The sequence below is a fragment of the Ranitomeya variabilis genome, chromosome 8 (genome assembly GCF_051348905.1).
Source record: "Ranitomeya variabilis isolate aRanVar5 chromosome 8, aRanVar5.hap1, whole genome shotgun sequence".
Taxonomy (NCBI): domain Eukaryota; kingdom Metazoa; phylum Chordata; class Amphibia; order Anura; family Dendrobatidae; genus Ranitomeya; species Ranitomeya variabilis.
In genome coordinates, this window is record NC_135239.1 from 161,517,444 (window position 1) to 161,545,082 (window position 27,639).

At 44.5% G+C, this 27,639-nt stretch overlaps 1 long non-coding RNA gene across 1 annotated transcript in view; it reads right to left on the minus strand.

Moving 5' to 3' along the window:
* LOC143788741 (uncharacterized) overlaps positions 1–27,639 on the minus strand; it is a 311,204-nt gene that overhangs the window by 180,039 nt on the left and 103,526 nt on the right. The gene's annotated exons all lie outside the window — the stretch shown is intronic.

Here is a 27,639-nt window from a genome sequence, read left to right on the forward strand (position 1 = left end):
CATGAGCTTCGAAACGCGTTGAATAAACCCCCTGAACACCTTACAACTATATCTGGATTCATTATTTGTCACAGCAGCGCAGATTTTATCCACATTCATGTATTATAACGTCTACATTCATATGGTGCAATTCAATGAGCAATGTATAGTACTGTATAAAGACATTATTTTGGCACTGTAAGGACCAGACATAGGGACACTTTGTCTTTGTGGAGTATTATTTCTTTAGTATTGCAACAAAATGTAGAATCTGTCCCTCAGTTGAAGTATTGTATGGGAACATTATCCAGTCACTGTAAGGATTTATTATTTGGCTATTTTTTGGCACTAGTACTTGAACATTATATGATAGTGTTATAAGACCATTTTATGTTGTATTATGTCAGTGCTATAATGCTGGTATGCGTGTAAGAACTTTTTGCTATGATGAGTCTGAAATAACAGGGTGTTTTTTCCCAGTCAAAATCACCTCTTTGTTTGCAAAATTTGCATTTACTACTATTGTGGTTCAAAACAGGATTACTTTAGACCCCCATATACATGGGACTAAACTTGGTTGAACCAGCTGATATCAGTCTAATGGGTAAAGAGCTTCTCAACTCTTCCCCGACAAATTAGGTAGGGAGATAAAAAGATACAGAGTGTTTTTTTTTTTTTTTTGGGGGGGGGGGCACAGATAATCTACTCCCAGAGAAGTATAGAAGCGGCTCTTTCATGAAGCACACACGTGCACACGGTTGGAGAGACAGTCATTCCACTGACTGCCATCTAATGTGTATGTAGGGGGGCATTAGTGTGGTGCTGTGGCACTTCTTTCCCCTTCTAAGCAATAACATCCACCTACAGTGCCTAGCGAAAGTGTTCGGCCCCCTGGAACTTTTCAACCTTTTCCCACATATCATGCTTCAAACATAAAGATACCAAATGTAAATTTTTAGTGAAGAATCAACAAGAAGTGGAACACAATTGTGAAGTTGAACGAAATGTATTGGTTATTTAAAATTTTTGAGGAAATTCAAAAACTGAAAAGTGGGGCGTGCAATATTATTCGGCCCCTTTAACCCGTTTCTGCCATTGGACGTACTATTCCGTCCATGTGGGGTGGGCCCTACTTCCCAAGGACGGAATAGTACGTCCAGCGCGATCGGCCGCGCTCACGGGGGCCGATTGCGGCCGGGTGTCAGCTGCCTATCGCAGCTGACATCCGGCACTATGTGCCAGGAGCGGTCACGGACCGCCGCCGGCACATTAACCCCCGGCACACCGCGATCAAACATGGTACAGGAAGGGGGCTCCCTGCGGGCTTCCCTGAGACCCCCGGAGCAACGCGATGTGATTGCGTTGCTGCGAGGGTCTCTTACCTCCTATCCCTGCAGGCCCCGGATCCAAAATGGCCGCAGGGCTGCATCCGGGTCCTGCAGGGATTACTTCTGGGTGCAGACCAGGCTCTGGTAAGCCTGCAGCACTGGAAGTCAGATCGGTGATCTGACAGAGTGCTGTGCAAACTGTCAGATCAGCGACCTGTGATGTTTCCCCCTGGAACAAAGTAAAAAAGTAAAAAAAAAAATTTCCACATGTGTAAAAAAAAAAAAAAAAATTCCTAAATAAATAAAAAAAAAAAAAAATTATTCCCATAAATACATTTCTATATCTAAATAAAAAAAATCAAACAATAAAAGTACACATATTTAGTATTGCCGCGTCCGTAACGACCCAACCTATAAAACTATATCACTAGTTAACCCCTTCAGTAAACACCGTAAAAAAAAAAAAAAACGAGGCAAAAACGCTTTATTCTCATACCGCCAAACAAAAAGTGGAATAACACGAGATCAAAAAGTCAAATATAAATAACCATGGTACCGCTGAAAACGTCATCTTGTCCCGCAAAAAACGAGCCGCCATACACCATCATCAGCAAAAAAATAAAAAAGTTATAGTCCTCAGAATAAAGCGATGCCAAAATAATAATTTTTTCTATAAAACAACTTTTATCGTATAAAAGCGCCAAAACATAAAAAACATGATATAAATGAGATATCGCTGTAATCGTACTGACCCGAAGAATAAAACTGCTTTATCAATTTTACCAAACGCGGAACGGTATAAATGTCTCCCCCAAAAGAAATTCATGAATAGCTGGTTTTTGGTCATTCTGCCTCACAAAAATCGGAATAAAAAGCGATCAAAAAATCTCCCATGCCCGAACATGTTACCAATAAAAACGTCAACTTGTCCCGCAAAAAACAAGACCTCACATGACTCTGTGGACTCAAATATGGAAAAATTATAGCTCTCAAAATGTGGTAACGCAAAAAATATTTTTTGCAATAAAAAGCGTCTTTCAGTGGGTGACGGCTGCCAATCATAAAAATCTGCTAAAAAACCTACTATAAAAGTAAATCAAACCCCCCCTTCATCACCCACTTAGTTAGGGAAAAATTAAAAAATTTTATTTATTTCCATTTTCACATTAGGGTTAGGGTTAGGGCTAGGGTTAGGGCTAGGGTTAGGGCTAGGGTTAGGGTTAGGGTTGGGGCTAGGGTTGGGGCTAGGGTTAAGACTACATTTAGGGTTGGGGCTAAAGTTAGGGTTAGGGTTGGGGCTAAAGTTAGGGTTTCGATTACATTTACGGTTGGGAATAGGGTTGGGATTAGGGTTAGGGGTGTGTCTGGGTTAGAGGTGTGGTTAGGGTTACCGTTGGGATTAGGGTTAGGGGTGTGTTTGGATTAGGGTTTCAGTTATAATTGGGGGGTTTCCACTGTTTAGGCACATCAGGGGCTCTCCAAACGCGACATGGCGTCCGATCTCAATTCCAGCCAATTCTGTGTTGAAAAAGTAAAACAGTGCTCCTTCCCTTCCAAGCTCTCCCGTGCGCCCAAACAGGGGTTTACCCCAACATATGGGGTATCAGCGTACTCGGAACACATTGGAGAACAACTTTTGATGTCCAATTTCTCCTGTTACCCTTGGGAAAATACAAAACTAGGGGCTAAAAAATAATTTTTGTGGAAAATTTGTTTTTTTTTATTTGCATGGCTCTGCGTTATAAACTGTAGTGAAACATGTGGGGGTTCAAAGCTCTCACAACACATCTAGATGAGTTCCTTAGGGGGTCTACTTTCCAAAATGGTGTCACTTGTGGGGGGTTTCTACTGTTTAGTTTCATTAGGGGCTCTGCAAATGCAATGTGACGCCTGCAGACCATTCCATCTAAGTCTGCATTCCAAATGGCGCTCCTTCCCTTCCGAGCCCTCCCATGCGCCCAAACGGTGGTTCCCCCCCACATATGGGGTATCAGCATACTCAAGACAAATTGTACAACAACTTTTGGGGTCCAATTTCTCCTGTTACCCTTGGGAAAATACAAAACTGGGGGCTAAAAAATAATTTTTGGGGGAAATTTTTTTTTTTTCCACGGCTCTGCGTTATAAACTATAGTGAAACACTTGGGGATTCAAAGTTCTCACAACACAACTAGATAAGTTCCTTGGGGGGTCTAGTTTCCAATATTGGGTCACTTGTGGGGGGTTTCTACTGTTTAGGTACATTAGGGGCTCTGCAAACGCAATGTGACGCCTGCAGACAAATCCATCTAAGTCTGCATTGCAAATGATGCTCCTTCCCTTCCGAACTCTGCCATGCGCTCAAACGGTGGTTCCCCCCACATATCAGGTATCAGCGTACTCAGGACAAATTGGACAACAATATATAGGGTCCAATTTCTCCTGTTACTCTTGGAAAAATACAAAACTGTGGGTTAAAAAATAATTTTTGTGAAAAAATATGATTTTTTTATTTTTACGGTTCTGCATTATAAACTTCTGTGAAGCACTTGGTGGGTCAAAGTGCTCACCACACCTCTAGATAAGTTCCTTAGGGGGTCTACTTTCCAAAATGGTGTCACTTGTGGGGGGTTTCAATGTTTAGGCACATCAGTGGCTCTCCAAACGCAACATGGGGTCCCATCTCAATTCCTGTCAATTTTGCATTGAAAAGTCAAACGGCGCTCCTTCCCTTCCGAGCTCTCCCATGCGCCCAAACAGTGGTTTACCCCCACATATGGGGTATCAGCGTACTCAGGACAAATTGTACAACAACTTTTGGGGTCCAATTTCTTCTCTTACCCTTGGGAAAATAAAAAATTGGGGGCGAAAAGATAATTTTTGTGAAAAAATATGATTTTTTTATTTTTACGGTTCTGCATTATAAACTTCTGTGAAGCACTTGGTGGGTCAAAGTGCTCACCACACCTCTAGATAAGTTCCTTAGGGGGTCTACTTTCCAAAATGGTGTCAATTGTGGGGGGTTTCAATGTTTAGGCACATCAGTGGCTCTCCAAACGCAACATGGCGTCCCATCTCAATTCCAGTCAATTTTGCATTGAAAAGTCAAATGGCGCTCCTTCGCTTCCGAGCTCTGTCATGCGCCCAAACAGTGGTTTACCCCCACATATGGGGTATCGGCATACTCAGGACAAATTGTACAACATCTTTTGGGGTTCATTTTCTCCTGTTACCCTTGGTAAAATATAACAAATTGGAGCTGAAGTAAATTTTGTGTGAAAAAAAGTTAAATGTTCATTTTTATTTAAACATTCCAAAAATTCCTGTGAAACACCTGAAGGGTTAATAAACTTCTTGAATGTGGTTTTGAGCACCTTGAGGGGTGCAGTTTTTAGAATGGTGTCACACTTGGGTATTTTCTATCATATAGACCCCTCAAAATGATTTCAAATGAGATGTGGTCCCTAAAAAAAAATGGTGTTGTAAAAATGAGAAATTGCTGTCAACTTTTAACCCTTATAACTCCCTAACAAGAAAAAATTTTGGTTCCAAAATGGTGCTGATGTAAAGTAGACATGTGGGAAATGTTACTTATTAAGTATTTTGTGTGACATATTACTGTGATTTAATTGCATAAAAATTCAAAGTTGGAAAATTGCGACATTTTCAAAATTTTCGCCAAATTTCCGTTTTTTTCACAAATAAACGCAGGTAATATCAAAGAAATTTTACCACTATCATGAATTACAGTATGTCACGAGAAAACAATGTCAGAATCACCAGGATCCGTTGAAGCGGTCCAGAGTTATAACCTCATAAAGGGACAGTGGTCAGAATGTAAAAATTGGCCTGGTCATTAAAGTGCAAACCACCCTTGGGGGTGAAGGGGTTAACTTAATACTTTGTTGCTCCAACTTTTGCTGCGTTTACAGCTGCAAGTCGCTTGGGGTATTGTTGTGAATTCTGCTCTTGGGCTCCCTCCGGTGGTTTTTGCATGCAGTGTGCTTTGCAATTCAGTGCAATTCATTGTGTTTTTGTCCAGCTTAGACTTTGTTTGGATTTTTCAGTCATGCTGGATTCTCAGGAGATGCAGATATACTTTCTATGTCTTTAGTTAGATGTAGAATATTTGTATTATCTTCTGTGGATATTTTTAGGATTTTAATACTGACCGCTTAGAATTTTGTCCTATCCTTTTCTATTTAGCTTGAAGTGCCTCTTTTGCTAAATCCTGTTTTTCTGCCTGCGTGTGTTTTTTCCTCTTATACTCACAGTCAATATTTGTGGGGGCTGCCTATCCTTTGGGGTTCTGCTCTGAGGCAAGATAGAATTCCCATTTCCATCTATAGGGGTATTTAGTCCTCCGGCTGTGTCGAGGTGTCTAGGACGTGTTAGGTACATCCCACGGCTACTTCTAGTTGCGGTGGTAGTTTAGGGGTTGCGGTCAGTACAGGTACCACCTACTCCTGCGAAAGTCTCTCATGTGGCTCCAAGGTCACCGGATCATAACAGTACAACTGGCCAACAATGAGTTAAATGCATCTCAGAAGAAGGGAAGAAAGAGCCATTTTTTTCTGTAGCCTGCTTTGTCTTTTCTTCCCTCTTTTCCTCTGGGTGACTGAGGAGTCTTGTGCTAGCATGGATGTTCAGGGATTAGTTTCTCGTATAGACCAGCTTGCTGCTAAGGTACAGGGTATTTCTGATTATATTGTTCAGACTCCGGTTTTAGAACCTAGGATTCCTACTCCTGATTTGTTTTTTGGGGACAGGTCCAAATTTTAGAGTTTTAAAAACAATTGTAAACTGTTTTTTCCTCTGGTGATCCCATTCAGCAGGTTAAAATTGTCATCTCCCTGCTGCGTGGCGACCCTCAGGATTGGGCATTTTCCCTGGAATCTGGGAATCCGGCCTTGCTTAATGTAGATGTCTTTTTTCAGGCTCTAGGATTATTATATGATTAACCAAATTCTGTGGATCAAGCGGAGAAGACCTTGTTGGCCCTGTCTCAGGGTCAAGAAGCGGCAGAATTGTATTGTCAGAAATTTAGAAAATGGTCTGTGCTGACTAAATGGAATGAGGATGCTTTGGCGGCAATTTTCAGAAAGGGTCTTTCTGAATCTGTTAAAGATGTTATGGTGGGGTTTCCCACGCCTGTTGGTCTGAGTGATTCTATGTTTCTGGCCATTCAGATTGATCTACACTTGCGGGAGCGCAGAACTGTGCGCGCTGTGGCGTTGTCCTCAGAGCAGATGCCTGAGCCTATGCAGTGTGATAGGATTCTGTCTAGAATGAAACAACAAGGATTCAGACGTCAGAATAGGTTGTGTTATTATTGTGGCGACGCTTCTCATGTCATTTCAGTCTGCCCTAAGCGTACCAAGAGGATCACTAGTTAATTTACCATCAGTACTGTACAACCTAAATTTCTGTTATCTGTGTCCTTGATCTGCTCATTGTCGTCATTTTCTGTCATGGCGTTTGTGGATTCAGGCGCCGCTTTGAACTTAATGGACTTTGAATTTGCCAGGCGTTGTGGTTTCCCCTTGCAGTCTTTGCAGAACCCTATTCCTTTAAGGGGCATTGATGCTACACCTTTGGCTAAAAATAAACCCCAGTTTTGGACACAGGTGACCATGTGCATGGCGCCAGCCCATCAGGAAGATTGTTGTTTTCTGGTGTTGCATAATTTGCATGATGCTATTGTGCTGGGTTTTCCATGGTTGCAGATACATAATCCTGTGTTGGATTGGAAGTCTATGTCTGTGACTAGTTGGGGTTGTCAGGGGGTTCATAATGACGTTCCTGTGATGTCAATCTCCTCTTCCTCCTCTTCTGAAGTTCCAGAGTTTTTGTCTGATTTTCAGGATGTATTCAATGAGCCCAAGTCCAGTTCCCTTCCACCGCATAGGGACTGTGATTGTGCTATTGACTTGATTCCAGGCTGTAAGTTTCCTAAGGGCCAACTTTTCAACCTGTCTGTGCCGGAACATACCGCCATGCGGAGTTATGTTAAGGAGTCTTTGGAGAAAGGGCATATTCGGCCATCTTTTTCACTGTTGGGAGCGGGATTCTTTTTTGTTGCTAAGAAGGATGGCTCCTTGAGACCCTGTATTGATTATCGCCTCTTGAATAAGATCACGGTCAAGTTTCAATACCCTTTACCTTTGCTTTCCGATTTGTTTGCCAGGATTAGGGGGGCTAGTTGGTTTACTAAAATTGACCTTCGGGGGGCATATAATCTGGTTCGTATTAAGCAGGGTGACGAATGGAAAACTGCATTTAATACGCCCGAAGGCTATTTTGAATACCTTGTGATGCCATTCGGGCTCTCTAATGCTCCATCTGTTTTTCAGTCCTTCATGCATGATATCTTCCGGAAATATCTTGATAAATTCATGATTGTATATTTGGATGACATCTTAATTTTTTCCGATGATTGGGAGTCTCATGTGAAACAGGTCAGGATGGTATTTCAGATCCTTCGTGATAATACTTTGTTTGTGAAGGGGTCTAAGTGTCTCTTTGGAGTGCAGAAGGTTTCTTTTTTGGGCTTTATTTTTTCTCCCTCATCTATAGAGATGGATCCGGTTAAGGTTCAGGCCATTCATGATTGGATTCAACCCACATCTGTGAAGAGCCTTCAGAAATTTTTGGGCTTTGCTAATTTTTATTGCCGTTTCATTGCTAACTTCTCCAGTGTGGTTAAACCCCTGACCGATTTGACGAAGAAAGGCGCTGATGTAACGAATTGGTCCCCTGTGGCTGTCTCTGCCTTTCAGGAGCTTAAACGCCGATTTACTTCTGCCCCGGTGTTGCGTCAGCCAGATGTTTCTCTTCCGTTTCAGGTTGAGGTTGACGCTTCTGAGATTGGGGCAGGGACCGTTTTGTCTCAGAGGAATTCTGATGGTTCCTTGATGAAACCGTGTGCCTTCTTTTCCTGTAAGTTTTCGCCTGCTGAATGCAATTATGATGTCGGCAATCGGGAGTTGTTGGCTATGAAGTGGGCGTTTGAGGAATGGCGACATTGGCTTGAGGGAGCCAAGCACCGTATTGTGGTCTTGACCGATCATAAAAATCTGATTTACCTCGAATCTGCCAAGCGGCTGAATCCTAGACAGGCTCGATGGTCCCTGTTTTTCTCCCGTTTTGATTTTGTGGTCTCGTATCTTCCGGGTTCTAAGAATGTTAAGGCTGATGCCCTCTGTAGGAGTTTTTTGCCTGATTCTCCTGAGGTATTTGAGCCGGTCGGCATTCTGAAGGAAGGGGTGGTCCTTTCTGCCATTTCCCCTGATTTGCGACGGGTTCTGCAGGAATTTCAGGCTGACAAACCTGACCGCTGTCCTGTGGGGAAACTGTTTGTTCCTGATAGATGGACTAGTAGAGTGATTTCTGAGGTTCACTGTTCTGTGTTGGCTGGTCATCCTGGTATTTTTGGTACCAGAGATTTGGTTGGTAGGTCCTTTTGGTGGCCTTCTTTGTCGCGTGATGTGCGTTCTTTTGTGCAGTCCTGTGGGACTTGTGCGCGGGCCAAGCCTTGTTGTTCCCGTGCTAGTGGGTTGCTTTTGCCTTTGCCGGTCCCTGAGAGGCCCTGGACGCATATTTCTATGGATTTTATTTCAGATCTTCCGGTTTCCCAGAGGATGTCGGTTATCTGGGTGGTTTGTGACCGGTTTTCTAAGATGGTTCATTTGGTGCCTTTGCCTAAATTGCCTTCCTCTTCTGATTTGGTTCCATTGTTTTTTCAGCATGTGGTTCGTTTGCATGGTATTCCGGAGAATATTGTGTCCGACAGAGGTTCCCAGTTTGTTTCTACGTTTTGGCGGGCCTTTTGTGCTAGGCTGGGCATTGATTTGTCTTTTTCTTTCGCATTTCATCCTCAGACAAATGGCCAGACCGAACGAACTAATCAGACTTTGGAAACTTATTTGAGATGCTTTGTGTCTGCTGATCAGGATGATTGGGTGGCTTTCTTGCCATTGGCCGAGTTTGCCCTTAATAATCAGGCTAGTTCGGCTACCTTGGTTTCGCCCTTCTTTTGTAATTTTGTTTTTCATCCTCGTTTTTCTTCGGGGCAAGTTGAACCTTCTGATTGTCCTGGTGTGGATTCTGTGGTTGACAGGTTGCAGCAGATTTGGGCTCATGTGGTGGACAATTTGGTGTTGTCTCAGGAAGAGGCTCAGCGTTTTGCTAACCGTCGTCTGTGTGTTGGTTCCCGGCTTCGGGTTGGGGATTTGGTCTGGTTGTCTTCCCGTCATGTTCCTATGAAGGTTTCTTCCCCTAAGTTTAAGCCTCGGTTTATTGGTCCTTATAGGATTTCTGAGATTATCAATCCGGTGTCTTTTCGTTTGGCCCTTCCGGCCTCTTTTGCCATCCATAATGTTTTCCATAGATCTTTATTGCGGAAATATGTGGTGCCCGTTGTTCCCTCGGTTGATCCTCCTGCTCCTGTGTTGGTTGATGGGGAGTTGGAGTATGTGGTTGAGAAGATTTTGGATTCTCGCTTTTCGAGGCGGAGGCTTCAGTACCTTGTCAAATGGAAGGGTTATGGTCAGGAGGATAATTCTTGGGTTTTTGCCTCTGATGTCCATGCTGCTGATTTGGTCCGTGCCTTTCATCTGGCTCGTCCTGATCGGCCTGGGGGCTCTGGTGACGGTTCGGTGACCCCTCTTCAAGGGGGGGGTACTGTTGTGAATTCTGCTCTTGGGCTCCCTCCGGTGGTTGTTGGTAGTAGTGCAGTTGTCTTGGGGTTGTAATCCGGGCAGGTGTTTCTGCTGATTGCAGCTCTATTAGGTATTTAGGTGTGCAGGATCCATGAGTCCATGCCAGTTGTCCATTGTACTTGGAGGGATTGCATCTCTCTCTGGCTCCTCATGCCCTGCTGCAAAGTCAGCTAAGATAAGTGTCTGTTTTTTTGTCTCTGTGCACATATGCAGTGTGCTTTGCAATTCAGTGCAATTCATTGTGTTTTTGTCCAGCTTAGACTTTGTTTGGATTTTTCAGTCATGCTGGATTCTCAGGAGATGCAGATATACTTTCTATGTCTTTAGTTAGATGTAGAATATTTGTATTATCTTCTGTGGATATTTTTAGGATTTTAATACTGACCGCTTAGAATTTTGTCCTATCCTTTTCTATTTAGCTTGAAGTGCCTCTTTTGCTAAATCCTGTTTTTCTGCCTGCGTGTGTTTTTTCCTCTTATACTCACAGTCAATATTTGTGGGGGCTGCCTATCCTTTGGGGTTCTGCTCTGAGGCAAGATAGAATTCCCATTTCCATCTATAGGGGTATTTAGTCCTCCGGCTGTGTCGAGGTGTCTAGGACGTGTTAGGTACATCCCACGGCTACTTCTAGTTGCGGTGGTAGTTTAGGGGTTGCGGTCAGTACAGGTACCACCTACTCCTGCGAAAGTCTCTCATGTGGCTCCAAGGTCACCGGATCATAACAGTACAACTGGCCAACAATGAGTTAAATGCATCTCAGAAGAAGGGAAGAAAGAGCCATTTTTTTCTGTAGCCTGCTTTGTCTTTTCTTCCCTCTTTTCCTCTGGGTGACTGAGGAGTCTTGTGCTAGCATGGATGTTCAGGGATTAGTTTCTCGTATAGACCAGCTTGCTGCTAAGGTACAGGGTATTTCTGATTATATTGTTCAGACTCCGGTTTTAGAACCTAGGATTCCTACTCCTGATTTGTTTTTTGGGGACAGGTCCAAATTTTAGAGTTTTAAAAACAATTGTAAACTGTTTTTTCCTCTGGTGATCCCATTCAGCAGGTTAAAATTGTCATCTCCCTGCTGCGTGGCGACCCTCAGGATTGGGCATTTTCCCTGGAATCTGGGAATCCGGCCTTGCTTAATGTAGATGTCTTTTTTCAGGCTCTAGGATTATTATATGATTAACCAAATTCTGTGGATCAAGCGGAGAAGACCTTGTTGGCCCTGTCTCAGGGTCAAGAAGCGGCAGAATTGTATTGTCAGAAATTTAGAAAATGGTCTGTGCTGACTAAATGGAATGAGGATGCTTTGGCGGCAATTTTCAGAAAGGGTCTTTCTGAATCTGTTAAAGATGTTATGGTGGGGTTTCCCACGCCTGTTGGTCTGAGTGATTCTATGTTTCTGGCCATTCAGATTGATCTACACTTGCGGGAGCGCAGAACTGTGCGCGCTGTGGCGTTGTCCTCAGAGCAGATGCCTGAGCCTATGCAGTGTGATAGGATTCTGTCTAGAATGAAACAACAAGGATTCAGACGTCAGAATAGGTTGTGTTATTATTGTGGCGACGCTTCTCATGTCATTTCAGTCTGCCCTAAGCGTACCAAGAGGATCACTAGTTAATTTACCATCAGTACTGTACAACCTAAATTTCTGTTATCTGTGTCCTTGATCTGCTCATTGTCGTCATTTTCTGTCATGGCGTTTGTGGATTCAGGCGCCGCTTTGAACTTAATGGACTTTGAATTTGCCAGGCGTTGTGGTTTCCCCTTGCAGTCTTTGCAGAACCCTATTCCTTTAAGGGGCATTGATGCTACACCTTTGGCTAAAAATAAACCCCAGTTTTGGACACAGGTGACCATGTGCATGGCGCCAGCCCATCAGGAAGATTGTTGTTTTCTGGTGTTGCATAATTTGCATGATGCTATTGTGCTGGGTTTTCCATGGTTGCAGATACATAATCCTGTGTTGGATTGGAAGTCTATGTCTGTGACTAGTTGGGGTTGTCAGGGGGTTCATAATGACGTTCCTGTGATGTCAATCTCCTCTTCCTCCTCTTCTGAAGTTCCAGAGTTTTTGTCTGATTTTCAGGATGTATTCAATGAGCCCAAGTCCAGTTCCCTTCCACCGCATAGGGACTGTGATTGTGCTATTGACTTGATTCCAGGCTGTAAGTTTCCTAAGGGCCAACTTTTCAACCTGTCTGTGCCGGAACATACCGCCATGCGGAGTTATGTTAAGGAGTCTTTGGAGAAAGGGCATATTCGGCCATCTTTTTCACTGTTGGGAGCGGGATTCTTTTTTGTTGCTAAGAAGGATGGCTCCTTGAGACCCTGTATTGATTATCGCCTCTTGAATAAGATCACGGTCAAGTTTCAATACCCTTTACCTTTGCTTTCCGATTTGTTTGCCAGGATTAGGGGGGCTAGTTGGTTTACTAAAATTGACCTTCGGGGGGCATATAATCTGGTTCGTATTAAGCAGGGTGACGAATGGAAAACTGCATTTAATACGCCCGAAGGCTATTTTGAATACCTTGTGATGCCATTCGGGCTCTCTAATGCTCCATCTGTTTTTCAGTCCTTCATGCATGATATCTTCCGGAAATATCTTGATAAATTCATGATTGTATATTTGGATGACATCTTAATTTTTTCCGATGATTGGGAGTCTCATGTGAAACAGGTCAGGATGGTATTTCAGATCCTTCGTGATAATACTTTGTTTGTGAAGGGGTCTAAGTGTCTCTTTGGAGTGCAGAAGGTTTCTTTTTTGGGCTTTATTTTTTCTCCCTCATCTATAGAGATGGATCCGGTTAAGGTTCAGGCCATTCATGATTGGATTCAACCCACATCTGTGAAGAGCCTTCAGAAATTTTTGGGCTTTGCTAATTTTTATTGCCGTTTCATTGCTAACTTCTCCAGTGTGGTTAAACCCCTGACCGATTTGACGAAGAAAGGCGCTGATGTAACGAATTGGTCCCCTGTGGCTGTCTCTGCCTTTCAGGAGCTTAAACGCCGATTTACTTCTGCCCCGGTGTTGCGTCAGCCAGATGTTTCTCTTCCGTTTCAGGTTGAGGTTGACGCTTCTGAGATTGGGGCAGGGACCGTTTTGTCTCAGAGGAATTCTGATGGTTCCTTGATGAAACCGTGTGCCTTCTTTTCCTGTAAGTTTTCGCCTGCTGAATGCAATTATGATGTCGGCAATCGGGAGTTGTTGGCTATGAAGTGGGCGTTTGAGGAATGGCGACATTGGCTTGAGGGAGCCAAGCACCGTATTGTGGTCTTGACCGATCATAAAAATCTGATTTACCTCGAATCTGCCAAGCGGCTGAATCCTAGACAGGCTCGATGGTCCCTGTTTTTCTCCCGTTTTGATTTTGTGGTCTCGTATCTTCCGGGTTCTAAGAATGTTAAGGCTGATGCCCTCTGTAGGAGTTTTTTGCCTGATTCTCCTGAGGTATTTGAGCCGGTCGGCATTCTGAAGGAAGGGGTGGTCCTTTCTGCCATTTCCCCTGATTTGCGACGGGTTCTGCAGGAATTTCAGGCTGACAAACCTGACCGCTGTCCTGTGGGGAAACTGTTTGTTCCTGATAGATGGACTAGTAGAGTGATTTCTGAGGTTCACTGTTCTGTGTTGGCTGGTCATCCTGGTATTTTTGGTACCAGAGATTTGGTTGGTAGGTCCTTTTGGTGGCCTTCTTTGTCGCGTGATGTGCGTTCTTTTGTGCAGTCCTGTGGGACTTGTGCGCGGGCCAAGCCTTGTTGTTCCCGTGCTAGTGGGTTGCTTTTGCCTTTGCCGGTCCCTGAGAGGCCCTGGACGCATATTTCTATGGATTTTATTTCAGATCTTCCGGTTTCCCAGAGGATGTCGGTTATCTGGGTGGTTTGTGACCGGTTTTCTAAGATGGTTCATTTGGTGCCTTTGCCTAAATTGCCTTCCTCTTCTGATTTGGTTCCATTGTTTTTTCAGCATGTGGTTCGTTTGCATGGTATTCCGGAGAATATTGTGTCCGACAGAGGTTCCCAGTTTGTTTCTACGTTTTGGCGGGCCTTTTGTGCTAGGCTGGGCATTGATTTGTCTTTTTCTTTCGCATTTCATCCTCAGACAAATGGCCAGACCGAACGAACTAATCAGACTTTGGAAACTTATTTGAGATGCTTTGTGTCTGCTGATCAGGATGATTGGGTGGCTTTCTTGCCATTGGCCGAGTTTGCCCTTAATAATCAGGCTAGTTCGGCTACCTTGGTTTCGCCCTTCTTTTGTAATTTTGTTTTTCATCCTCGTTTTTCTTCGGGGCAAGTTGAACCTTCTGATTGTCCTGGTGTGGATTCTGTGGTTGACAGGTTGCAGCAGATTTGGGCTCATGTGGTGGACAATTTGGTGTTGTCTCAGGAAGAGGCTCAGCGTTTTGCTAACCGTCGTCTGTGTGTTGGTTCCCGGCTTCGGGTTGGGGATTTGGTCTGGTTGTCTTCCCGTCATGTTCCTATGAAGGTTTCTTCCCCTAAGTTTAAGCCTCGGTTTATTGGTCCTTATAGGATTTCTGAGATTATCAATCCGGTGTCTTTTCGTTTGGCCCTTCCGGCCTCTTTTGCCATCCATAATGTTTTCCATAGATCTTTATTGCGGAAATATGTGGTGCCCGTTGTTCCCTCGGTTGATCCTCCTGCTCCTGTGTTGGTTGATGGGGAGTTGGAGTATGTGGTTGAGAAGATTTTGGATTCTCGCTTTTCGAGGCGGAGGCTTCAGTACCTTGTCAAATGGAAGGGTTATGGTCAGGAGGATAATTCTTGGGTTTTTGCCTCTGATGTCCATGCTGCTGATTTGGTCCGTGCCTTTCATCTGGCTCGTCCTGATCGGCCTGGGGGCTCTGGTGACGGTTCGGTGACCCCTCTTCAAGGGGGGGGTACTGTTGTGAATTCTGCTCTTGGGCTCCCTCCGGTGGTTGTTGGTAGTAGTGCAGTTGTCTTGGGGTTGTAATCCGGGCAGGTGTTTCTGCTGATTGCAGCTCTATTAGGTATTTAGGTGTGCAGGATCCATGAGTCCATGCCAGTTGTCCATTGTACTTGGAGGGATTGCATCTCTCTCTGGCTCCTCATGCCCTGCTGCAAAGTCAGCTAAGATAAGTGTCTGTTTTTTTGTCTCTGTGCACATATGCAGTGTGCTTTGCAATTCAGTGCAATTCATTGTGTTTTTGTCCAGCTTAGACTTTGTTTGGATTTTTCAGTCATGCTGGATTCTCAGGAGATGCAGATATACTTTCTATGTCTTTAGTTAGATGTAGAATATTTGTATTATCTGCTGTGGATATTTTTAGGATTTTAATACTGACCGCTTAGAATTCTGTCCTATCCTTTTCTATTTAGCTAGAAGTGCCTCTTTTGCTAAATCCTGTTTTTCTGCCTGCGTGTGTTTTTTCCTCTTATACTCACAGTCAATATTTGTGGGGGGCTGCCTATCCTTTGGGGTTCTGCTCTGAGGCAAGATAGAATTCCCATTTCCATCTATAGGGGTATTTAGTCCTCTGGCAGTGTCGAGGTGTCTAGGACGTGTTAGGTACATCCCACTGCTACTTCTAGTTGCGGTGTTAGTTTAGGGGTTGCGGTCAGTACAGGTACCACCTACTCCTGCGAAAGTCTCATGCGGCTCCAAGGTCACCGGATCATAACAGGGTATGTCTCTATCAGTTTTGTACATCGAGAGACTGAAATTCTTGCCCATTGTTCCTTGGCAAACGGCTCGAGCTCAGTGAGGTTTGATGGAGATCGTTTGTGAACAGCAGTTTTCAACTCTTTCCACAGATTCTCGATTGGATTGAGGTCTGGACTTTGACTCGTCCATTCTAACACCTGGATACGTTTATTTGTGAAACATTTCATTGTAAATTTTGCTTTATGTTTGGGATCAATGTCTTGTTGGAAGACAAATCTCCGTCCTAGTCTCAAGTCTTTTGCAGACTCTAATAGGTTTTCGTCAAGAATGGTCCTGTATTTGGCTCCATCCATCTTCCCATCAATTTTAACCATCTTCCCTTTCCATGCTGAAGAAAAGCAGGCCCAAACCATGATGCTACCACCACCATGTTTGAAAGTGGGGATGGTGTGCTCAGGGTGATGAGCTGTGTTGCCTTCATGCCAAACATATCGTTTGGCATTGTTGCCAAAAAGTTTGATTTTGGTTTCATCTGACGAGAGCACCTTCTTCCACATGTTTCATGTGTCCCCAAGGTGGCTTGTTGCAAACTTTAAATGACACTTTTTATGGATATCATTGAGAAATGGCTTTCTTCTTCCACTCTTCCATAAAGGTCAGATTTGTGCAGTGTACGACTGATTGTTGTCCTATGGACAGACTGTCCCACCTCAGCTGTAGATCTCTGCAGTTCATCCAGAGTGATCATGGGCCTCTTGGCTGCATTTCTGATCAGTCTTCTCCTTGTTTGAGATGAAAGTTTAGAGGGACGGCTGGGTCTTGGTAGATTTGCAGTGGTATGATACTCCTTCCATTTCAATATGATCGCTTGCACAGTGCTCCTTGGGATGTTTAAAGTTTTGGAAATCATTTTGTATCCAAATCCAGCTTTAAACTTCTCCACAACAGTATCACGGACCTGCCTGTTGTGTTCCTTGGTCTTCATGATGCTCTCTGTGCTTCAAACAGAACCCTGAGACAATCACATAGCAGGTGCATTTATACGGAGACTTGATTACACACAGGTGGATTATATTTATCATCATTAGGCATTTAGGACAACATTGGACCATTCAGAGATCCACAATGAACTTCTGGAGTGAGTTTGCTGCACTGAAAGTAAAGGGGCTGAATAATACTGCACGCCCCACTTTTCAGTTTTTGAATTTCCACAAAAATGTAAAATAACCAATAAATTTCATTCAACTTCACAATTGTGTTCCACTTGTTGTTGATTCTTCACCAAAAATTTAAATTTGGTATCTTTATGTTTGAAGCATGATATGTGGGAAAAGGTTGAAAAGTTCCAGGGGGCTGAATACTTTCGCAAGGCACTGTATATCTGTAATCATGATCACATCTTTCCTTGTAAAGCGAACCTGTCAGTGGGATTTGGGTAAGTAAACTACAGACACTGTTAGATTGGCAGTGTTAAACTGATTAAAATGATACCTGGGCCAAAGAAATCCGTCTTGCAGTTTTTGTGTAAACAGTGTCTGAAGTTTTTAGTCTCTAGGGCGGGACTGTAGGCAGAGTTTTATCTTCCTGCTCTAAGCCAGAGACCAAGAAAAGACCTGTCCACAGGCCGCTCTGAAGCAGAAACGGTGTGTTCTTCTCTCTCTGTTTATGATGAGTAAGGCTACTTTCACATATCAGGTTTGCAAATTGTGAAAAACTGATGCTATGGATCCGTTTTTTGCCGGATCCGACTAGCTGATATCTGGGCACTAGCTGGGAGAGAGAGAGAGACAACACTCCAGAATGGAAAATGCTGCTACAGGGCATGCTCATTTGAAAAAAACGGAATCTGTTGCCGGATTCATCATTTCACGGATCCAGCACCATAGGCTCTCATTATAGCAAACTCCAGATGCCGCTGAATCCATTGCTGTACGTTTTTTCGACGGAAAAAAAAACGTTACTATGTCTGTTTTCTCCGACCACTGAAAAACAAATTTTCGACGGATCCAGAAAAAAACGGATGAAACATGAGGCCACCTGTCACAATCCACTGCTAATAGAAGTCTATGAGAAAAAATGGATTTTTTCCGAATCCATTTTTTTCAAAATTCACCGGATTAAGCCTGACGGCAAAAACCTGATGTGTGAAAGTAGCCTAACATGTTTGTGCTTTGGGGTGGCCTCTGGGCAGATCTTTCCTTGGTTTCTCTGGCTTAGAGCACCAAGATAAGACTCTGCCTACAGTCCCACAAGAATCTCGTTAACTGAACGTTTCTAACACTGATTACACAAAAACCACAAGACCGATTTTTTCACCCTAGGTATCACTGTCTGTTGTTTACTTTGCAAAATCCTGCTTACTGGTTCCCTTTAAAGGGTTTTCAGAGTTCATAAAAAAAAATTGGCCAAAGATAGGCAAAATGATAAGATAACAAAAGAACCTATACTAACCTGAAATATTCCGTTGCTCCACTACCACGAATCTAATGCTGTCTGATGGGTTTGTTCTTACTTGGCTGCAGTCATCAATGGTACAGTAGAGCACAAGACTTTTGAGACCAGTGATTGGCTGCAGTGGTCATGTGTCTAGACAGGCACCTAATCATTGCATTCAAGTCAACAAAGACTTGTGGGAGCACTGGAGTGGCAGGGGATATAATGAGTGAGTACAGTGCAATCAAAGGAGAAGAACATGGTTGGAAGAAGAGAAGGAATAAGTAAAGAGGAAGACCAGCAACCCGTTGGCTTGATACTGTTAAGATAATGTTGTAAGTCTGTTGTAAGACTATTCTTGACCTCTCTAGGCTTCCATTAGATCGATTCTCCTACAGAGTGTCCATCCTTAAATTTGCTATGGCTAGAGACCTGTCACTTAAAGCAAGGATCACCACGCTAAGACTTGCCTACTTTGGGCACATCATACGAAGAGAGCAATCAATGGAGAAGGACATCATGGTCGGAAGAATAGAAAGAACAAGGCGAAGAGGAAGACCAGGAACTCAATGCCTTGATACAATCAAGGTCAGGCATGTCAAACTCAGGGTACCCCGAAGGCCACATGAGTAACAAGAGGTTGTTGCGAGGGCCGCACACAGCAGCTAATGTCACACACGTGTTTTAACAGCAGTCATGAAAACAAGATATGAAGTAGTAATATGTAACAGCAACATATATTTGCAGAGCGCAACAGCAACTAATATATTTAACAAAAATACAGCAATTAAAAACTAAACATTTATTTGCTATCATTTTTTTCAATCATTAGTGTTTTGTCCTGAGGCTTGACACCTCTTTGTGCTAACAATTGTTGGTATATCAGGCTGAAATGACAACGCAGTGCCTACTTTGATCAAAGATGATAAGTGGTGATCAGTCAGCCTTGTTCTCTGAGAAGATTTTGTTAGTTTCATAAAAGAAAATAACTGTTCGCAAACATAGGTTGAACCAAACATTGCCATAATCTTTGTGGCAAACTTTTTAAAATTGTTAAACTTTTCAGGAAGGTATGAAAAGAAACCAGGTATTCCCACTTCAAGATACTTTGCTCTGAGTGTAGAATCAGATTGTATTTCTAAAAGTTCCATCTGCAGGCTTTCTTCTGCCTTTGCAACATCAAAGGTGAATGGTGCTGAAAATAATGCAAACTGATGTTCAAAAGATGAGAAATCACAAAATCTTTCCTGGAATTCCTTTGACAATAGCTTCAGATGACTGTCATACTTAGCAAAGATAAGTACAGACTCAGTATTAGCTGTGTTTTTTAAATCTTTGCACGTAGGAAAATGAACTAAATTTTCATTTGACAACTGCGACTTCCATAAGCTTAGTTTTGCAAGGAAGCACTTGATATGCTATGTCACAAGCGCTCAATGTAAGACTATGAGGCTATGTGCACTTATTGCAGATTCGTGTGCGGATTTCCTGTGTTTTTAGTCCGGATTTCACCTGCGTTTTACCACCTGTGGATTCCTATTGTGGAGCAGGTGTAAAACGCTGCGGAATCCGCAAAAAGAATTGATATGCTGCGGAAAATACAACACAGCGTTTCCGCGCGGTATTTTCCGCACCATGTGAACTGCGGATTTGGTTTTCCATAGGTTTACATGGTACTGTAAACCAGACGGAAAACTGCTGCGAATCCGCAGCGGCCAATCCGCACCATGTGCACACAGCTTGACAGTGAGAAAGAGGCCAGAACAAGGCTCCCACAGACTCACATTGATTAGTGACCTCTGCGCTGCTCCATAAAACACTGGAGCCGTGGACAGGCCACAAACTGCAGGAGACGGAGCCAAGCGGAGACTAAAACAGATGAAAACGCCAGAAGGTGAGTATCAGACAGAGGGCAGGGGACGTGGATTTTCAGCACCGCTCCAGCAATGAAATAAAAGATAATGCTGGAGTGGTGCTGTAAATGTGATGCAGCTCTTGGTTACTGTATGGGGGCTCCTTATACTAATACTCATAAAAGACCCAGGTGGTACGTATCAAAGGCCCCCTACCCCCCCATCTCCAGCCTCCCCAGACAGCAAATATTATGTGATGGAGTACATATAATATCAGAACTAAACATTATAATATTCAGCCCCCAGTGACCTGTCCTCCTCCCCCACTTCAGTCCCAATACCCCCATCAACTCACATCCACCCCCTCAGTGCCCTGTCCCACCTCACCCACCTTCTGCCCCCACAATACCCCATCGTCTCACATTCACCCCCCAGTACTCTGTCCCCCCTCACTCACTTTCAGCCCCCACAATACCCCAACGGTCTCAGTGACATACCTGAATTTAATAAACCTAATAAGTTCCATCCCCAGCACTTACTGATAACGTTTGCAGGCAGGACCAGGAAGTGTGAGTGAAATGCAAGGTGGGCACTAGGACCCAGGGTGCCTGAGCCAATCCCAGCGTGCACAGAGTGAAGAAAACTGCAGCCGGGGAAAAGCTTCATGATCAGGTCAGACGGGCGAAGCCATTCACTGCAGGAGGGAGACTGCAGCCGGCCACTGTGCTAGCAGCCTGCAGAGTCTCCGTCATTATACTGCTCTGCTCCTATGCGGTGTTCTGCCTCGTCACAGAAGTGGCCCTGGCTCCCAGTGGGCCCCTTCATGTGACAGGGCCCGGGGCGATGGCCCCCTGTGCCCCCCCAGTAGCTACGCTAACCGCACCAATGGCAGGTTACATACAGATGGTGTTCCACCAGTTCATAGAGTAACAGCTCTCCATTTGCATCACAATTATTTATAATCTGAGTGCTCACCCCTCTCTTTAGTTTTTCATGGTTACATACAGGAGGGCCACTCACTTGCTTGGACTTTGCCTGTGAGGCAGTGGGTCCTGTTGTGGATTCTGTTTTTGGGCTCCCTCTGGTGGTTACGGCTGGTACTGGGTGACTTTGGTGGGTTGCGGTCTCTGGTTTCCACCTGTCCATCAGAGGCTGGGTGTTTCCTATTTAACCTGGCTTTCCTGTCATTCCCTTGCCGGCTATCAATGTACTCAGATGTGCTCAGTTTGGTTCCTGACTACCTGCTCCCAGATCTCTCAGGATAAGCTAAGTTCTGTTTTTCAGTTGTTTGGTTTTTTTGTCCAGCTTGCTAATTATGACTCTATGCTAGCTGGTAGCTCTAGTGGGCTGAGGTTCTCCCCATGTGCCATGAGTTGGCACATGGGTTCTTGTAATCTCAGGATGGTTTTTGATTAGGGTTTTTTGCTGACCGCTCAGACCCCTTTTGTATCATTCTGCTTTCTAGTTATAGCGGGCCTCATTTTGCTAAATCTATTTTCATCTCTATGTGCGTGCCTTCCTCTCATTTCACCGTCAATACATGTAGGGGGCAACTATACCTTTTGGGGTTCATTCCTCTGGAGGCAAGCTAGGTCTTTATTTCCTCTGCAGTGCTAGTTAGCTCTTAGGCTGGCGCGTGGCGTCTAGAATCAACGTAGGCACGCTCCCTGGCTATTTCTAGTTGTGTTTGTCAGGAGTAGGGCAGCGGTCAGCCCAGGTTCCATCACCCTAGAGCTCGTCCGTTATTTATGTTATTTTGCTTGTCCAGTGCGATCCCCAGCCATTGGGATCCATGACAGTATAGCCGGCCGACAAAGTGTTAATTGTTTGGGCTGAAGCAGGAGAAAAAGTAGTGTTTAAGGGAATTTTTTTTTTTTTTCCCCCTCAGAGTTTTGCTGCCTAGCCCTTAATTGCTGTCTAGCTGCTTCTTACCTCCTCTTAACCCTTGAATGGCTCTGACCTTAGCTGTTTAACATGGATGTCCAGAGTTTGGCTTCCAGCCTGAGTAATCTTGCTGCAAAAGTTCAAAACATACAGGATTTTGTTGTTCACACTCCCATGTCTGAACCTAGAATTCCTATTCCAGAGTTTTTTTCTGGAGATAGATCTACCTTCCTGAATTTCAGGAACAATTGCAAATTGTTTCTTTCTTTGAAATCTCGCTCCTCTGGAGACCCTGCTCAGCAGGTTAAGATTGTAATATCTTTCCTGCGGGGCGACCCTCAGAATTGGGCATTTGCATTGGCACCAGGGGATCCTGCATTGCTCAGTGTGGATGCGTTTTTTCTGGCACTGGGATTGCTCTATGAGGAACCTAACCTGGAGATTCAGGCTGAAAAGGCTTTATTAGCCCTCTCTCAGGGGCATGATGAAGCGGAAGTATATTGTCAAAAATTTCGGAAATGGTCGGTGCTTACTCAGTGGAATGAGTGCGCCCTGGCTGCAAACTTCAGAGATGGTCTTTCTGAGGCCATTAAGGATATTATGGTGGGGTTCCCTGCGCCTACAGGTCTGAATGAGTCTATGGCTATGGCCATTCAGATTGATCGGCGTTTACGGGAGCGCAAACCTGTGCACCAGTTGGCGGTGTCTTCTGAACAGGCACCTGAGACTATGCAATGTGATAGAATTCAGTCCAGAAGTGAACGGCAAAATTATAGGCGGAAAAATGGATTGTGTTTTTATTGTGGTGATTCAGCTCATGTTATATCAGCATGCTCTAAACGCACAAAAAAGGTTGATAAATCTTTTGCCATTAGTACTCTGCAGTCTAAGTTCATTTTGTCTGTAACTCTGATTTGTTCACTGTCTTCCATTTCCGTCGATGCCTATGTGGATTCGGGCGCTGCCCTGAGTCTTATGGATTGGTCATTTGCCAAACGCTGCGGTTTTAGTCTGGAGCCTCTGGAAGTTCCTATTCCTTTGAAGGGAATTGACTCTACACCATTGGCTATGAATAAACCGCAGTACTGGACACAAGTGACCATGCGCATGACTCCCGTTCATCAGGAGGTGATTCGCTTCCTTGTACTGTATAATTTACATGATGTACTAGTGCTTGGTCTGCCATGGTTACAAACTCATAATCCAGTCCTGGATTGGAAAACAATGTCTGTGTTAAGCTGGGGATGTCAGGGGGTTCATGATGATGCACCTCTGATTTCAATCGCTTCATCTACTCCTTCTGAGGTCCCTGCGTTTTTGTCTGACTATCGGGATGTTTTTGAGGAGCCTAAGCTCAATTCGCTCCCTCCTCATAGGGATTGTGACTGTGCTATAGAATTAATTCCTGGCAGTAAGTTCCCTAAGGGTCGTTTATTTAATCTGTCAGTGCCAGAGCATACTGCTATGCGGAATTATATTAAGGAGTCCTTGGAAAAGGGACATATTCGTCCATCTTCGTCCCCTCTGGGAGCAGGTTTTTTTTTCGTGGCAAAAAAAGATGGTTCCCTGAGGCCTTGTATAGATTATCGCCTTCTGAATAAGATTACAGTCAAATATCAGTATCCATTGCCATTATTGACTGATTTGTTTGCTCGCATTAAGGGGGCTAGGTGGTTCACTAAGATAGATCTTCGCGGTGCGTATAATCTTGTGCGGATAAAACAGGGTGATGAGTGGAAAACCGCATTTAATACGCCTGAGGGCCATTTTGAGTATTTGGTAATGCCTTTTGGACTCTCCAATGCTCCGTCAGTCTTTCAGTCCTTTATGCACAATATTTTCCGTGAATATCTGGATAAGTTTATGATTGTGTATTTGGATGATATTTTGGTGTTATCTGATGACTGGGAGTCTCATGTTCTACAGGTCAGGAAGGTGTTTCAAGTCCTGCGGGCCAATTCTCTGTTTGTGAAGGGCTCAAAATGTCTCTTCGGAGTCCAGAAAATTTCTTTTTTGGGGTACATTTTTTCTCCTTCTACTATTGAGATGGATCCCGTCAAGGTTCAGGCGATTTGTGACTGGACACAACCTACATCTGTTAAGAGTCTTCAGAAGTTCTTGGGTTTTGCTAATTTTTATCGTCGGTTCATTACTAATTTTTCCAGTGTTGTTAAACCTTTGACTGATTTGACTAAAAAGGGTGCTGATGTTGCTAATTGGTCTCCTACGGCTGTGGAGGCCTTTCAGGAACTTAAGCGCCGGTTTTCTTCTGCTCCTGTGTTATGTCAACCAGATGTTTCACTTCCTTTTCAGGTTGAGGTTGATGCTTCCGAGATTGGAGCGGGGGCGGTTTTGTCACAGAGAAGTTCCAATGGCTCGGTGATGAAGCCATGTGCGTTCTTTTCTAGAAAATTCTCGCCCGCCGAGCGCAATTATGATGTGGGTAATCGGGAGCTTTTGGCCATGAAGTGGGCATTTGAGGAGTGGCGTCATTGGCTTGAGGGTGCTAGACATCGTGTGGTGGTCTTGACTGATCACAAAAATCTGATTTACCTTGAGTCTGCCAGGCGTCTGAATCCTAGACAGGCTCGTTGGTCGTTGTTTTTTTCTCGTTTCAATTTTGTGGTTTCATACCTGCCAGGTTCAAAGAATGTGAAGGCAGATGCTCTTTCCAGGAGTTTTGTGCCTGACTCTCCTGGAGACTCTGGGCCTACTGGTATCCTTAGGGATGGGGTAATATTGTCCGCCGTCTCCCCAGACTTGCGACGTGCATTGCAGGAGTTTCAGGCGGATAAACCTGATCGTTGTCCACCAGAAAGACTGTTTGTTCCGGATGATTGGACCAGTAGAGTCATCTCCGAGGTCCATTCTTCTGTGTTGGCTGGTCATCCTGGAATATTTGGTACTAGAGACTTGGTGGCCAGGTCTTTTTGGTGGCCTTCCTTGTCAAGGGATGTGCGCACCTTTGTGCAGTCTTGTGAAGTGTGTGCTCGGGCTAAGCCTTGCTATTCTCGGGCCAGTGGGTTGTTGTTATCCTTGCCTATCCCGAAGAGGCCTTGGACGCACATTTCCATGGATTTTATTTCAGATCTCCCTGTCTCACAGAAAATGTCCGTTATCTGGGTTGTGTGTGACCGCTTTTCTAAGATGGTTCATTTGGTACCCTTGCCTAAGTTGCCTTCCTCCTCTGAGTTGGTCCCTTTATTTTTTCAGAACTTGGTTCGTTTGCATGGGATTCCGGAGAATATCGTTTCTGACAGGGGATCCCAGTTTGTGTCTAGATTTTGGCGGATGTTTTGTGCTAAGATGGGCATTGATTTGTCTTTCTCGTCTGCATTCCATCCTCAGACGAATGGCCAGACGGAGCGAACTAATCAGACCTTGGAAACTTATTTAAGGTGTTTTGTTTCTGCTGATCAAGATGACTGGGTTGCCTTTTTGCCACTGGCCGAATTTGCCCTTAATAATCGGGCTAGTTCTGCTACTTTGGTCTCTCCTTTCTTTTGTAATTCGGGGTTTCATCCTCGTTTTTCCTCTGGTCAGGTGGAGCCTTCGGATTGTCCTGGAGTGGACATGGTGGTGGACAGGCTACATCAGATTTGGAATCAGGTGGTGGACAATTTGAAGTTGTCTCAGGAGAAGACTCAGCAGTTTGCTAATCGCCGTCGCCGCGTGGGTCCCCGACTTCTTGTTGGGGACTTGGTGTGGTTGTCTTCTCGTTTTGTCCCTATGAAGGTCTCTTCTCCTAAGTTCAAGCCTCGGTTCATCGGTCCTTATAAGATCTTGGAGATTCTTAACCCTGTGTCTTTTCGTTTGGATCTCCCAGCATCGTTTGCTATTCATAATGTGTTCCATCGGTCGTTATTGCGGAGGTATGAGGTGCCCGTTGCTCCTTCGGTTGAGCCTCCTGCTCCGGTGCTGGTGGAGGGAGAATTGGAGTATGTTGTTGAGAAGATCTTGGATTCTCGTGTTTCCAGACGTAAACTCCAGTATTTGGTTAAGTGGAAGGGTTATGGTCAGGAGGATAATTCCTGGGTGGTCGCCTCTGATGTTCATGCGACTGATTTGGTCCGCGCCTTCCATAGAGCTCATCCTGATCGCCCTGGGGGTTCTCGTGAGGGTTCGGTGACCCCTCCTCAGGGGGGGGTACTGTTGTGGATTCTGTTTTTGGGCTCCCTCTGGTGGTTACGGCTGGTACTGGGTGACTTTGGTGGGTTGCGGTCTCTGGTTTCCACCTGTCCATCAGAGGCTGGGTGTTTCCTATTTAACCTGGCTTTCCTGTCATTCCCTTGCCGGCTATCAATGTACTCAGATGTGCTCAGTTTGGTTCCTGACTACCTGCTCCCAGATCTCTCAGGATAAGCTAAGTTCTGTTTTTCAGTTGTTTGGTTTTTTTGTCCAGCTTGCTAATTATGACTCTATGCTAGCTGGTAGCTCTAGTGGACTGAGGTTCTCCCCATGTGCCATGAGTTGGCACATGGGTTCTTGTAATCTCAGGATGGTTTTTGATTAGGGTTTTTTGCTGACCGCTCAGACCCCTTTTGTATCATTCTGCTTTCTAGTTATAGCGGGCCTCATTTTGCTAAATCTATTTTCATCTCTATGTGCGTGCCTTCCTCTCATTTCACCGTCAATACATGTAGGGGGCAACTATACCTTTTGGGGTTCATTCCTCTGGAGGCAAGCTAGGTCTTTATTTCCTCTGCAGTGCTAGTTAGCTCTTAGGCTGGCGCGTGGCGTCTAGAATCAACATAGGCACGCTCCCTGGCTATTTCTAGTTGTGTTTGTCAGGAGTAGGGCAGCGGTCAGCCCAGGTTCCATCACCCTAGAGCTCGTCCGTTATTTATGTTATTTTGCTTGTCCAGTGCGATCCCCAGCCATTGGGATCCATGACAGGGTCCCTTCTTCCTCAGAACGGTCACAGTATCCCAGTCACTCTCAGCCACGACTCTTCCTCCGCTCACAACAAAACTGACTTAGGTGATCAGCAGCCACGTGAGCCGCAGATGTACAAAACTCACGATCAGCACTTCCGGGTCGTCATTCATTGGCCCATATCCCTGCATATGACCTGCTTACGTGATCAGCAGCCGACCAAAGTACACGCGTCATGGATTGACACGGAGCTAGTTGGTCGGCTGCTGATCACGTAAGCAGGTCATATGCAGGGATATGGGCCAATGAATGAAGAGCCGGATGTGCTGATCGTGAAGTTTTGAGCATCTGCGGCCCGCACAAAAGTCTCAAACTTTGTGTTTAGAGACAAAGTTTGAGACTTTTGTGAGGGCCGCAGATATGCCTGTAAAGGGCCGCATGCGGCCCTCGGGACGCGTGTTTGACATGCCTGATCAAGGTAATGGCAGAGAAGACCCTGGTGGACCTATCTAGGCTTGCACAAGAGCGATCTTCCTACAGATCATTCATTCATCAAGTCGCCATGGCTCGGGATCGAGCTGAAGACCGTTAAAATTTTTAAAAATGTTATATTTATTTTGTTATTAATAACAATGTATAAAATACACTGCTAGAAAATATGGATTGTCAGCCCCACTGGGCACAGGGACTTTATAACTTGTGGCATGTACAAATCACGTTTTAATCTACATTTATAATATTAGGAATACAATGTGAAATAAATTATTTTTTGGGGGGGTGAAAATAAATTTGAAAAATGATCAGATCCGTTTGTGAACTCCTGTATCCAAATCCTTGTAAGTTAATTCAGTTCAGCAGGGATGTCAGGTCCACGGAGAGGACACAACATGCTTCAGTGCAAGGTCCTGAGGCTGCATTGTGAATCCAGGCTGTGATCACATGGAGAGAAG